Below are 13,051 nucleotides of genomic sequence, written 5' to 3' on the forward strand. Positions count from 1 at the left end.
ACCTCTGCTGTCTCAAGGTTTATCTTCTTTTCTCCTCTTTTGAGAAGAAACTGTTTTGGAAACTTAGTTTCAAAAAAAAATACATCACTGCATTTTTAAATCCACTTCATGCCAACTGTACGGCAGACTGCAATACTTCATGGCCTTAATCATTTTCTGAATGAGAACAATAGAAATGCTGGACAAAGAATTTTAAAATATGCTGCTTTCTAACTGCATTGCTTATTAAGCATGAAAACAAGGGCAAAAAACACACAAAATTTTCATGGGTGTGTCTTGTAAGACATTTAAATACCAATACTAATGTTCTCTCAATGCTTTCTGCCAGAAACCTAGGGACAAAGGTTCAGCCTATGGCCTTACTCAAAGCAAACATTAGAGGTAATCTCTCATCTGATATGGCAAACCTAGAAGATTCCACATACAAGACGAAAAGAAAACAAGAGCATAGCTCACTCATAAAAATTAGACAACAAGGGAATGTGCCAAATGTAACTTTAAACTGGATGGGAGAAAATTTTATCCAAATAATTTCTTTTTAAAACAAAATGTAATTATTTACATTCCAGTTGTTGCCACCTCTTCTTCCTTGTCCTTCCTCCCACAGTTCTTCATCCCAGTCCTATTCCCCCTTGCCTTCAAGAGGGTACCCCCTGCACCAGACCACCCCCTTTCCTGGAGTCTCACATCCTTTCAAGCTTAAGTGCATCTTCTCCCACTAAGGCCACACCAGGCAGTCCTCTACTATATATGTGGAGGGGACCTTGGACTAGCCCATCTATGCTACTGGTTGTTGGCTCAGTTTCTGGGAGCTTCCTGAAGTATGGGAGAGTTGAGAATGCTGGTCTTCCTCTGAGGTCTCCTTCCCCTTCAGCTTCTTCAATCCTTCCCCCAATTCAACCTTAGTGATCCCTAACTCTAGTCCAATAGTTGGGTGTAGATATCTGTATCTGTCTCAGTTAACTATTGGTAGGGCCTTTCAGAGGACAGCCATGCCAGGCTCCCATCTGTAAGCACACCGTAACATCACAAATAGTGTCAGGCCTTGGTGCCTTCCCATGAGATGGATCCTAAGTTAATTAATAGCATTTCAAGTTCTAAATTGTAACTAACTCTTTAAGAAGCTGCAACCATTAGAGTTTTGATATAATATTAAAAAGTAATATTCATAAGTAGCTGATAATAATAATTAATAATAATATCTTCTTTCTTGTTTTATAACTACAGATCTAAAACTCTGTAAAAACTCTTAGCTGTAAACACAGAGTCTGAACTTGATTCTGACAACACACCGATTATCTGAACTAGAAAAAGAAATCAACCTTCAAACAGAGAATTCAGATTGGTTCTAGGTTAGTGGTGCCCCCAGGTAACTGTCAACACAGATAAAAATCTTCTATATCTTAATTTAAATTGTAGTTGTAAGTCAAAATTTTGTGGAATAAAAGTAAGATACATGTAGACTCAAGATATTATATGAGAATTTAAGATATAAAAAAACATAAAATATGAATTGCAAAATTTTACATTAAAACTATTGGAAAATAAAAGAAGTTTCTCAAAAAACATTAAAAATTATTATGCCAATGTAGTTATTTTTAAAATATGCTGATTCAAAAGAACTCTTCATAGAATTGTAGCAAATGCAACTTCCGAATACGGAGAAGTCTGTGAAGGAAAGATTAAAATTAAATGTAAGAATATAGCACAGAAAAAGAGAAATTCAGCAGAGAAGAAATAAATCATTTTTAAAACTATTGAATAATCTTTGTATCTATAATTAATGCCCAATGAAGTCCTAAATAAGGAAGAACTCCACAACCACAGACAGTATAGTGAAACGATGTAAATTCAAACCCTAACCTTAGAACCCACAAGAGACAAATCTAATGACTCTCAATGAGGAGAACTGGGGATTTCTAAAGCACAACCAACTGAGAAAAATGTAAAACCTAAAACTATGTTGCGAGAACAAAGATAAAGTTAAACTTCATAGGGGAAAGAACAATTTAAAAATTCATAACCACAACGAATAGAAAGTTCTAAAACTATATGTGAGGACGATGTCAGACAAAACACTCAGACAACAGAATGGCAAACAGACAAAGGCTGAGTGTCTGTCTGAGTTAAAGTTTGCTGTGAAAACAATCAATAAAAAGTAATGTTTGAGATCAAAACACACAGCCAATGCAGAAGTCCTTAGACTGTGTTCCAGGGACTGTTTCCCATCCCTGTGAGTCTCAGGTGGTCTGTCAAAGCAAAATAAGTTGATAATAGTATATTATTTGTCTTCTTATTCCCATACTCTCACTGTGTAGCTCAGAAAACCAGCATTTTCTTATTTATTTTTCTTCCTTTCTTTCTTTCTTTCTTTCTTTCTTTCTTTCTTTCTTTCTTTCTTTCTTTCTTTCTTTCTTTCTTTCTATCTTTCCACCTCTTTTTCTCATTTAATCCAGTGGTTTTTCTTTCTTTTTTTTAACTAGCTATTTTCTTTATTTACATTTCAAATATTTTCCCCTTTCCTGGTTTCCCAGCAGAAACTCCCTATCCCCTCCCCCTCCCCCTGATCACCAACCCACCCACTCCTGCTTCCCTGTCCTGTCATTCCCCTATACTGGGGCATACAACCTTCACAGGACCAAGGCCCTCTCCTCCCATTGATGTCTGACAAGGCCATCCTCTGCCACATATACAGCTCAAGCCATGAGTCCCTCCATGGGTAATCTTTGGTTAGTTAAACCAGCATTTTCTAAGTGGTGAAATCATATTGTCTAAAATTATGAATGAGTACAAAATCTACTCAAAGTACAAAATAGGTAGGTTTTAATACAAGAGTGTCAGAAAAGTTAATTGACAGCAATTTAAGTTCTAAACTACAACTAAATCTTTAAGAAGTTACAACCACTGGAGTTTTGATATAATAATCATAATAAGCTGAAAATTATATTATATAATTTTCTTTTTTGTTTTATAACTACAGGTCTAAGTAACTCTAAATTGCTTCATTATCTTCCTACTAAAACTTTGAGTTACATCAGCTCAAATAGAAGCATAAATAAAATTTGACCTATTTGTGTTAAACCAGATATCAAAGACATTTGAAAAAATAAAAATAATGCCACTCTAAATACTCATTTTTTGAAACAGCAAATGTTAATAAACATTTTATTTATTTTTATTAGATATTTTCTTCATTTACATTACAAATGCTATCCCAAAAGTACCCTATAACCTCCCCCCCGCCCTGTTCCCCAACCCACCCACTCCCACTTCCTGGCCCTGGCATTCCCCTGTACTGGGGCATACAATCTTTGCAAGACTAGGTTTCTAATCCCATTGATGGCAGACTAGGTAATCCACTGCTACATATGCAATTAGAGACACAAGCTCGGGGGATGGGAGGGGGATTTACTGGTTATTTCATATTGTTGTTCCTCCTATAGGATTGCAGACCCCTTTAGTTGCTTGGGTACTCTCTTTACCTCCTTCATTGGGGGCCCTGTGTTCCATCCAATAGATGACTGTGAACATCCACTTCTGTATTTGCCAGGCATTGGCATAGCCTCACAAGGAAAAGCTATATCAGGGTACTGTCAGCAAAATCTTGCTGGCATATGCAATAGTATCTGTGTTTGATGGATGTATATGGGATGGATCTCCAAGAGGGGAAGTCTCTGGATGGTCCTTCCTTCCATCTCAGCTCTGAACTTTGTCTCTGTAACTCCCACCATGGATATTTTGTTCCCTATTCTAAGGAGGAATGAAGTATCCACACTTTGGTCTTCCTTCTTCTTGAGTTTCATGTGTTTTGCAAATTATATCTGTTAAATCATTTGTTTAATAACTTCTGTTAGTTTCAATGTGTCTTTGTTTAGTTTCTGTTTCCAGGATCTGTCCATTGATGAGAGTGGGGTGTTGAAGTCTCCCACTATTATTGTGAGAGGAGCAATGTGTGCTTTCAACTTTAGTTTCTTTAATGAATGGGGATGCCCTTGCTTTGGAGCATAGATATTCAGAAATGAAAGTTTATCTTGGAAGATTATAGCTTTGATGAGTATGAAGTGCCCCTCCTTGTCTTTGTTGATAAGTTGATTTTATTCGATATTAGAGTGGCTACTCCAGCTTGTTTCTTCAGACCATTGGCTTGGAAAATTGTTTTCCAGCCTTTTACTCTGAAGTAGTGTCTGTCTTTGTCCCTGAGGTGGGTTTCCTGTATGCAACAAAATATTGAGGCCTGTTTATGTAGCCAGTCTGTTAGTATATGTCTTTTTATTGGGGAATTGAGACCATTGATATTAAGAGATATTAAGGAAGAGTGATTGTTGCTTCCTGTTATTTTTGTTGTTAGAGTTGGGATTCTGTTCTTGTGGCTATCTTCTTTTAGATTTGCTGAAGTATTACTTTCTTGCTTTTTCTAGGGTGTAATTTCCCTCCCTATGTTGGACTTTTCCCTTTATTATCCTTAGAAGGACTGGATTTATGAAAAGGTATTATGGAATTTGGTTTTGTCATGGAATACTTTGGTTTCTCCATCTATGGTAATTGAGAGTTTTTCTGGGTATAGTAGCCTGGGCTGGAATTTGTGTTCTCTTAGGGTCTGTATAACATCTGTTCAGGATCTTCTGGCTTTCAAATTCTCTGGTGAGAAGTCTTGTGTAATTCTAATAGGTCTGTCTTTATATGTTACTTGACCTTTTTCCCTTACTGCTTTTAATATTCTATCTTTATTTAGTGCATTTGTTCTTCTGATTATTATGTGTCGAGAGGAATTTCTTTTCTGGTCCAGTCTATTTGGAGTTCTGTAGGCTTCTTGTATGTTCATGGGCATCTCTTTCTTTAGGTTAGTGAAGTTTTCTTCTATAATTTTGTTGAAGATATTTACTGGTCCTTTAACTTGAAATTTTTCATTCTCATCTATACCTATTATCTGTAGGTTTGGTCTTCTCTTTGTTCTGGATTTCCTGGATGTTTTGGGTTAGGATCTTTTTGCATTTTGCATTTTCTTTGATTGTTGTGTCCATGTTTTCTATGGAATCTTCCACATCTGAGATTCTCTCTTCCATCTCTTGTATTCTGCTGCTGGTGCTCGCATCTATGGTTCCTGATTTCTTTCTAGGATTTCTATCTCCAGAATTCTCTCACTTTGGGTTTTCTTTATTGTTTCTACTTCCATTTTTAGATCTTGGATGGTTTTGTTCAATTCCTTCACCTGTTTGGTTGTGTTTTCCTGTAATTCTTTAAGGGATTTTTTGTTTTCCTCTTTAAGGACTTCTACCTGTTAACAGTGTTTTCCTGTAATTCTTTAAGGGATTTTTGTGTTTTTCTCTTTAAGGACTTCTATCTGTTTAGCTGTGTTCTCCTGTATTTCTTTAAGTGATTTATTAATATCCTTCTTAAAATCCTCTACCAGCATCATGAGATATGATTTTAAATCTGAATCTTGCTTTTCAGGTGTGTTGGGTTATCCAAGACTTGCTGTGGTGGGAGTACTGGGTTCCGATGATACCAAGTTGTCTTAGTTTCTGTTAGTAAGATTCTTATATTTGCCTTTGCCATCTGGTAATCCCTGGTGTTAGATGTTCTAGCTGTCTCTGGCTGGAGCTTGCTCCTCCTGTGATTCTGTTAGCCTCTGTCAGCAGACTGGGAGTCCAACTCTCTCCTCAGTCCCAGTGGTCAGAGTACTCTCTGTAGACAATCTCTCCTCTGGCAGGAAAGATAAACAGTGGTCTGGAGCTCAGCTCAACCTCCTGGCTGAAGATAAAGGCCCTAAGTGACCTTGTCCAAGAAGCTCTGTTGCTTCTGTGGCCCGCATGTTCTCTTGCATGGACTGATCTATGAGAGACCAGGGATACAAGATGATCATCTTGCCTGAGTACTGGGGTCAATGCCTTCCCCGGAGGCCAACTCTCCTCTGGCAGGGAAGGTGCCCAGAGGTCTGGGTCTCAGCTCTGCCTCCTGGATGAGGATGAAGGCCTAAAGGACCCTGTCCAAGAAGCTCTGTTGCTTTCTGTGGCCCACATGGACTAGTCTCTGAAAGACCCAGGATACAAGATGGCAATCTCACCTAAGTCCCAGGGTCAGAGCCCTCCCTAGAGGCCGATTCTCCTCTGGCAGGGAAGGTGCACAGAGGTCTGGCTGATATTTTTTAAAAGATGAATTTTCATAAGACATTTTATTTTAATAATTAGAAAATATGTTTAATGAACTTTTTATTTCTTATAAACATTACAACCCACCTAAAGCACTTTGTGTTCACTAAATTCTTTTAGTTTTGTTTTTATTAGGTATTTTCCTCATTTATATTTCCAATGCTATCCAAAAAGTCCCCAATACACTCCCCCCGCCCACTCCCCTACCCACCCACTCCCACTTTTTGGCCCTGGCGTTCCCCTATACTGGGGCATATAAATTTGCAAGTCCAATGAGCCTCTCTTTCCAGTGATGGTGGACTAGGCCATCTTTTGATACATATGCAGCTAGAGTCAAGAGCTCTGGGGTACTGGTAAGTTCATAATGTTGTTCCACCTATAGGGTGGCAGATCCCTTTAGCTCCTTGGGTACTTTCTCTAGCTCCTCCATTGGGGCCCTGTGATCCATCCAATAGCTGACTGTGAGCATCCACTTCTGTGTTTGCTAGGCCCCAGCATTGTCTCACAAGAGACAGCTATATCTGGGTCCTTTCAGCAAAATCTTGCTAGTGTATGCAATGGTGTCAGCATTTGGAAGCTGATTATGGGATGGATCCCTGGATATGGCAGTCTCTAGATGTTCCATCCTTTTGTCACAGCTCCAAACTGTATCTCTGTAACTCTGTAACAAAACATGGGTGTTTTGTTCCCAATTCTAAGAAGGGGCACAGTGTCAACACTTTGGTCTTCGTTCTTCTTGAGTCTCATGCGTTTAACAAATTGTATCTTATATCTTGGGTATCCTTAGTTTTGGGCTAATATCCACTTATCAGTGAATACATATTGTGTGAGTTTCTTTGCGATTGTGTTACCTCACTCAGAATGATGCCCTCCAGGTCCATCCATTTGCCTAGGAATTTCATAAATTCATTCCTTTTAATAGCTGAGTAGTACTCCATTGTGTAAATGTACCACATTTTCTGTATCCATTCCTCTGTTGAGGGGCATCTGGGTTCTTTCCAGCTTCTGGCTATTATAAATAAGCCTGCTATGAACATAGTGGAGTATGTGTCCTTCTTACCAGTTGGAACATCTTCTGGATATATGCCCAGGAGAGGTATTGCTCGATCCTCTGGTAGTATTATGTCCAATTTTCTGAGGAACCGCCAAACTGATTTCCAGAGTGGTTGTACAAGCTTGCAATCCCACCAACAATGGAGGAATGTTCCTCTTTCTCCACATCCTCGCCAGCATCTGCTGTCACCTGAATTTTTGATCTTAGCCATTCTGACTGGTGTGAGGTGGAATTTCAGGGTTAGTTTTATTTACTTTCATTTTTTCAAAATTATGTGTTTATGTGTGGGAGATATGTGTGCATGTGAGTGTAGCTACTTCTGGGGTCCAGAAAATATGCTAGAACTTTGGGACTAGAATTAGAAGTATTTGTGAAATACCTTACATGAGTGCTATGAACCAATTTTGAATCTTCTTTATAAGAAATGCCTGCTCTCAGACACAGAGACATTTCTTCAGCCCAAGAAACTTCTAGAATGTTAAGAGTCTGATACTAAAGTGTTGGATAAGCACTGGTCTGTAGTCTTGCTAATGTTGTATTTGTTACTGTGCAATAAATGGAGATGTTTTTTGTCTTACTAATTTTATTTGAAAATATATGTTAATATTTTATGGTGGTTTGAATAATCTTGGCCCAGGGAGTGGCACTATTAGGAGGTATGGCCTTGTTGGAGTAGGTGTATTCTTGTTGAAGGAGTATGTCACTGCAGGGGTGGGCTTTGATATCTAGCCACAAGTGAGCCAATCTTCTCCTGCTCACCTTCAGAACAAGATGTAGAATGACTCTTATCTCCTCCAGTGTCATGCCTGCCTGGACTGCCATTTTTCCAGTCATGATGATAATGGACTTAACCTTGAAACCAGTACGCCATCCCCAGTAAAATATTGAACTTTATAAAAGTTGTCTTGGTTATGCTGTCTCTTTACAGCAAGGGAAACCATAACTAGGGTATCTCTACATATGAAGCAAACCAATATAAGAATTTTGTCCCCTTATAGTCTCAACATACCATATGAAATGATGCTATCTAAAAAGAAACAAACAAAAATACAAAACAATCCTGAACACACAAAGCAAAACAAAAAAAGAAAAACAAACCACTATTCCAGGTAGGGAGAGATGGCTCTGAGGTTTAGAGCATTTACTGCTCTTACAGAGGCCTAAAGTTCATTTCTCGGCAACCACATAGTGGCTTAAAAACCAATAATTCTAGTTCCACAAGATCTGATGTGATCTTCTGGCCTCTGTTGACAGCAGGCATACACATGACATACAGGCAAAAGACTTATACTTACAAAATAAGAATTTTAAATACCCAAAAGAATTAAAAAATAATTAACAATTTAAAAAATGTACCATGATCCCATCTTAAAATCTTCCCTTGGCTCTTGTTTCAGGACAAGGAAAAGGCAAGTGAAACCTCTCCTTCCAAGCAGGGTGGTTGTTTCCTCATTTATTTATTTCCATTTTTTTTCTGTTTTACTGGTATTCTTCAAAGCAGGACCCCACTTGCAAATGTCTTAAATATTTTTGTAGGTGCCATAAGTCTCAAAAATATCTTCATGTGTCTTCCACTATAGTATAGATACCATGAAAGTAAAAGTGTATACTTGTTTTCCCCTTTATTGCATGCCCAATGCATAAAATTCCTTTCATATATAAGATTTTCAAAGATTCAGTAAAGGAATAAGTTAAAGAATTAAAAAAATATATCTCTGAGTTTTCAAAAATGTACCCCTCATCAAATTAAAGTCGTGGTATAATAAGTTATATCTTGACTTTTCACTAAAGTTACTTATCACTTAACTTTCAAATAAAAGTGTTTTAAAACACTTCTAGGTTGTTAACTAAACTTCACACAGAAAACTTTGAAGATCTGTATTTTAAATAAGTAATAGTTATACTAGGGGAAAATAACTATTCATAAGCATACACTCTCTTGTGTTGTAAGTCAATTAACAAGAAAAGCATCACCTGGGAAATGAGACACCACAAAATTGCAAAGCTTCTGTAAGGCAAAGGGCACTGTCATTAAGACAAAACTGTGACCAACAGAGTTGGAAAAGATCTTTACCATGCTCACATCCAATAAAGGGCTAATATCCAAAATATACAAAGAACTCAAGAAGTTAGACTGGCTAGAATCAAATAGTCCTATTACAAAGTTGGGTACAAACCTAAACAAAGAATTTTTCAACTGTGGAATATCAAATGGCCGAGAAGCCCCTAAAGAAATGTTCAATCAATACAACCCTGAGATTCCACCTCACACCAGTCAGAATGGCTAAATAAAAAACTCAAGTTACAGCAGATGTGCAGAAGCCATTATTTTCAAAACCTCCAAGAGATGTTTTGTCAACAATTTAATGTTATACTTGTTATTGAGATATTTTATAATTCTCAAAGACAAGGTATTGTAAAACTTTAAAAACTATACCAGTACCCCCAGAGCTCCCTGAGACTAAGCCACCAACCAAAGAAAACACATGGTGGGACTCATGGCTCTAGATGCATAAGTAGGAGAGGATGGCCTAGTTGGTCATCAATGAGAGGAGACACCCTTGGTCTTGTGAAGGTTCTCTACTCCAGTATAGGGGAATTGCTGGGTCAGGAAGTGGGAGTAGGTGGGTTGGTGAGCAGGGGATTGGGGGGAGGGATAGGAGATTTTCAGAGGGGAAACTAGGAAAGGGGAATAACATTTGAAATGTAAATAAAGAAAATATCTAATAAAAAGGAAAAAAAGAAATGTTCACTATCCTTAATCATCAGGGAAATGCAAATCAAAATGATCCTGAGATTCCAACTCACACCAATCAGAATACCTAAAATCAAAAGTTCAGGTTACAGAAGATGCTGGTGAGGATGTGGAGAAAGAGGAACACTCATCCATTACTGGTGAAATTGCAAGCTGATACAACCACTGTGGAAATCAGTTTGGCATTTCCTCAGAAAATTGTACATAGTACTACCTGACAACCCAGCTATACTACTCCTGGGCATATATCCAGAAGATGACCCAACATATATTAAGGACACATGCTCCACAATGCATAGCAGCAGCCATATTTACAATAGGTAGAATCTGGAAACAACCCAAATATCCCTCAAAAGAGGAATGGATACAGAAAATGTGGTACATTTATACAATGGAGTACTACTCAGCTATTTTAAAAAATGACTTCATAAAATTTGCAGGCAAATGGATATATCTAGAAAGCATCATCCTGAGTGAGGCAAATCAATCACAAAAGAATGTACATGGTATGTACTCACTGGAAAGTGAATATTAGGCAAAGAGCGTGGAATACCCATGATACAACTCACAGACCACATGAAGCTTAAGAGGAAGGAAGACCGAAGAGAGGATGCTTCAGTCCTACTTCAAAGAGGGAACAAAATAATCAAGGGAAGTAGAGGGTGGGAGGGACTTGGGAGGAAGAGAATGGGGTAGGAAAGAAGAGAAGAATCAGGTATGGGAGGAGATGCACAGAGGGTCAGAAAATTGAACATAGGTGTGTAGCAAGGGAGGGTGGAGAACTGGGGGTAGCAACCAGAAAGTCCCAGATGCCAGGAAAGCAAGAGCCTCCCAGGGCCCCACAGTGATGACAATAGCTGAAATACCCCCAAAAGGGAGGGAGAACATGTCAAGACCATATCCAGGAGGTTAGGCATAACCTCCCACCCTGCGCCCCCGTGGAGGGATGGGAATTGCTCCTTTTTAAAGGAAATGCAGGGACAAAGAGTGGAGCAGAGGCTGAAGGAAAGGCCATCCAGAGACTGCCCCAACTGGGGATCCATTCCACACACAGACACCAAACACACCCATGCCAAGAAGTACTTGCTGACAGGAGCCTGATACAGCTGTCTCCTGAGAAGCTCTGCCAGATCCTGACCAATACAGATGTGATGCTCTCAGCCAACCACAGGACTGAGCACAGGAACCCCAATGGAGGAGCTAGGGGAATGACTGAAGAAGCTGAAGGGACCTTATCTGGCATCAGTGAGAGGAAAAGCCCCTGTTCCTGTGAATGCCTGATGCTCCAGTGTAGAGGAATGCTAGGATGGTAAGGCAGGAGTGGGTATGTTGGTGGGGCACCCTCAAAGAATCAGGGTAAGGGTAATGGGATAGAGGGTTTGCAGAAGAGAAACCAGCAAACAAGATAACATCTGAAATGTAAATATATAAAATATCCAACTATAATAAAAGAAAAGAAATGTCACAATGTTCCTCTAAGTGAAGCACATATACCACATACTCTCACCCAAAGCTCAGAGGTAACTGTGAAGAATTAGACAGAAAGAGTTTAAGAACCAGATGCAGCAGATGACAAGAAATGTCTTTAAGCAGTTACACAAAGCAACTCACAGTGGTTGGACCACATGCATGAAACCAGTGCAAACCCAAGCCAGACCAAATTCCAGCGTGGAGAATGGAGTTAGACACCAATTTCACCTTTAACTGTGGAGCTGTTGGCAAGTTTCAGCTGCTGGAAGATGAGAAGGCAATTTCCTCTCCAAGTGGAGACCCTGGTAAGTCAACCATACTCCATGGAAGAAGGAGCATCCAAGTATACTTGGGCAGCACAAATTGATCTTGATGCATTAAAAAATGGCAAAAACATACATTTGACTCTGTAGGGAAAGTAGAGCTGATTTTTAAAAAAGAGTCGAAGAGAGAGTAAGTATGGTAAAACACATACGAAACTCTCAAAAAACTCATAAAATATGTACAAACAATATTAAGCATGCATATGTAAACTTTGTTGATTAAAGTCATGTACTAACTTGTCACTTTCTTCATGACTCAATAACATCCTATACAAGAAAATAAATTGAGTGCATTTTTTTAATTCAGTCTGGTGAACTGATACATTTTCTGCAAAATAAGATTCTTTTGAATACTAAAAGTCCTTAAAGAATGGATATGTTAGTCTCTCATATTAATTATAAAAACTATAAATTTTTTCAAGGCATGAGTAATGTTTAGAATGCTGCTTGCTCAAGTAAATAAATATCCAAAAAGCACTCATGAAGCAGCTAAATGATCACTAGGAGAAATATCTCTATTCAAAAAAGTACCTGTAAACAAAGTGGTGCTAATCCCCAAAGCTTCTCCTTTCAAAAGGAAGTTACAACATCTGCTCAAGAAGGTGACATGTCAACTGTCAGATCATAATAATTCTGAGAACTGTGTAAAGAAAATTGTTTGAAAATCTATTAGCTAACAAAGGATATGTTAAAAACATATTGTGGTTCATGGTCCCAGTGATTAGTAAGAGGGGCTTGACTGATTTATATCCTTAGTGTGCTGAAACCAAGGAAAACAAACATGGAATACCCAAGCAATTATAATCCTAATTGTAATTATAACCTGTGGCAAGTGCTATAAAGGACTATGCTAGATATACATGATGGGAGATGACTGGAAAGAGAAATATCTGTTTTTAAATCAATGTACTACTTATTTACCCACTGATGGATATTCATTATAAATGCCACTGAGTTACATAAGAACATCTTCATAACTCAAGAAGAACAAAGACCAAAGTGTGGACACTTTGCCCCTCCTTAGAATTGGGAACAAAACACCCATGGAAGGAGTTACAGAGACAAAGTTTGGAGCTGAGATGAAAGGATGGACCATTTAGAGACTGCCATACCCAGGGAACCATCCCATAATCAGACTCCAAACGCTGACACCATTACGTACACTAGCAAGATTTTGCTGAAAGGACCCTGATATAGCTGTCCATTGTGAGGCTATGCCAGGGCCTAGCAAACACAGAAGTGGATGCTCACAGTCAGCTATTGGATGGATCACAGGGCCCCCAGTGGAGGAGCTAGAGAA

The sequence above is a fragment of the Mus caroli genome, unplaced genomic scaffold (assembly GCF_978045245.1).
Source record: "Mus caroli unplaced genomic scaffold, Mus_caroli_1 scaffold_2, whole genome shotgun sequence".
NCBI lineage: Eukaryota > Metazoa > Chordata > Mammalia > Rodentia > Muridae > Mus > Mus caroli.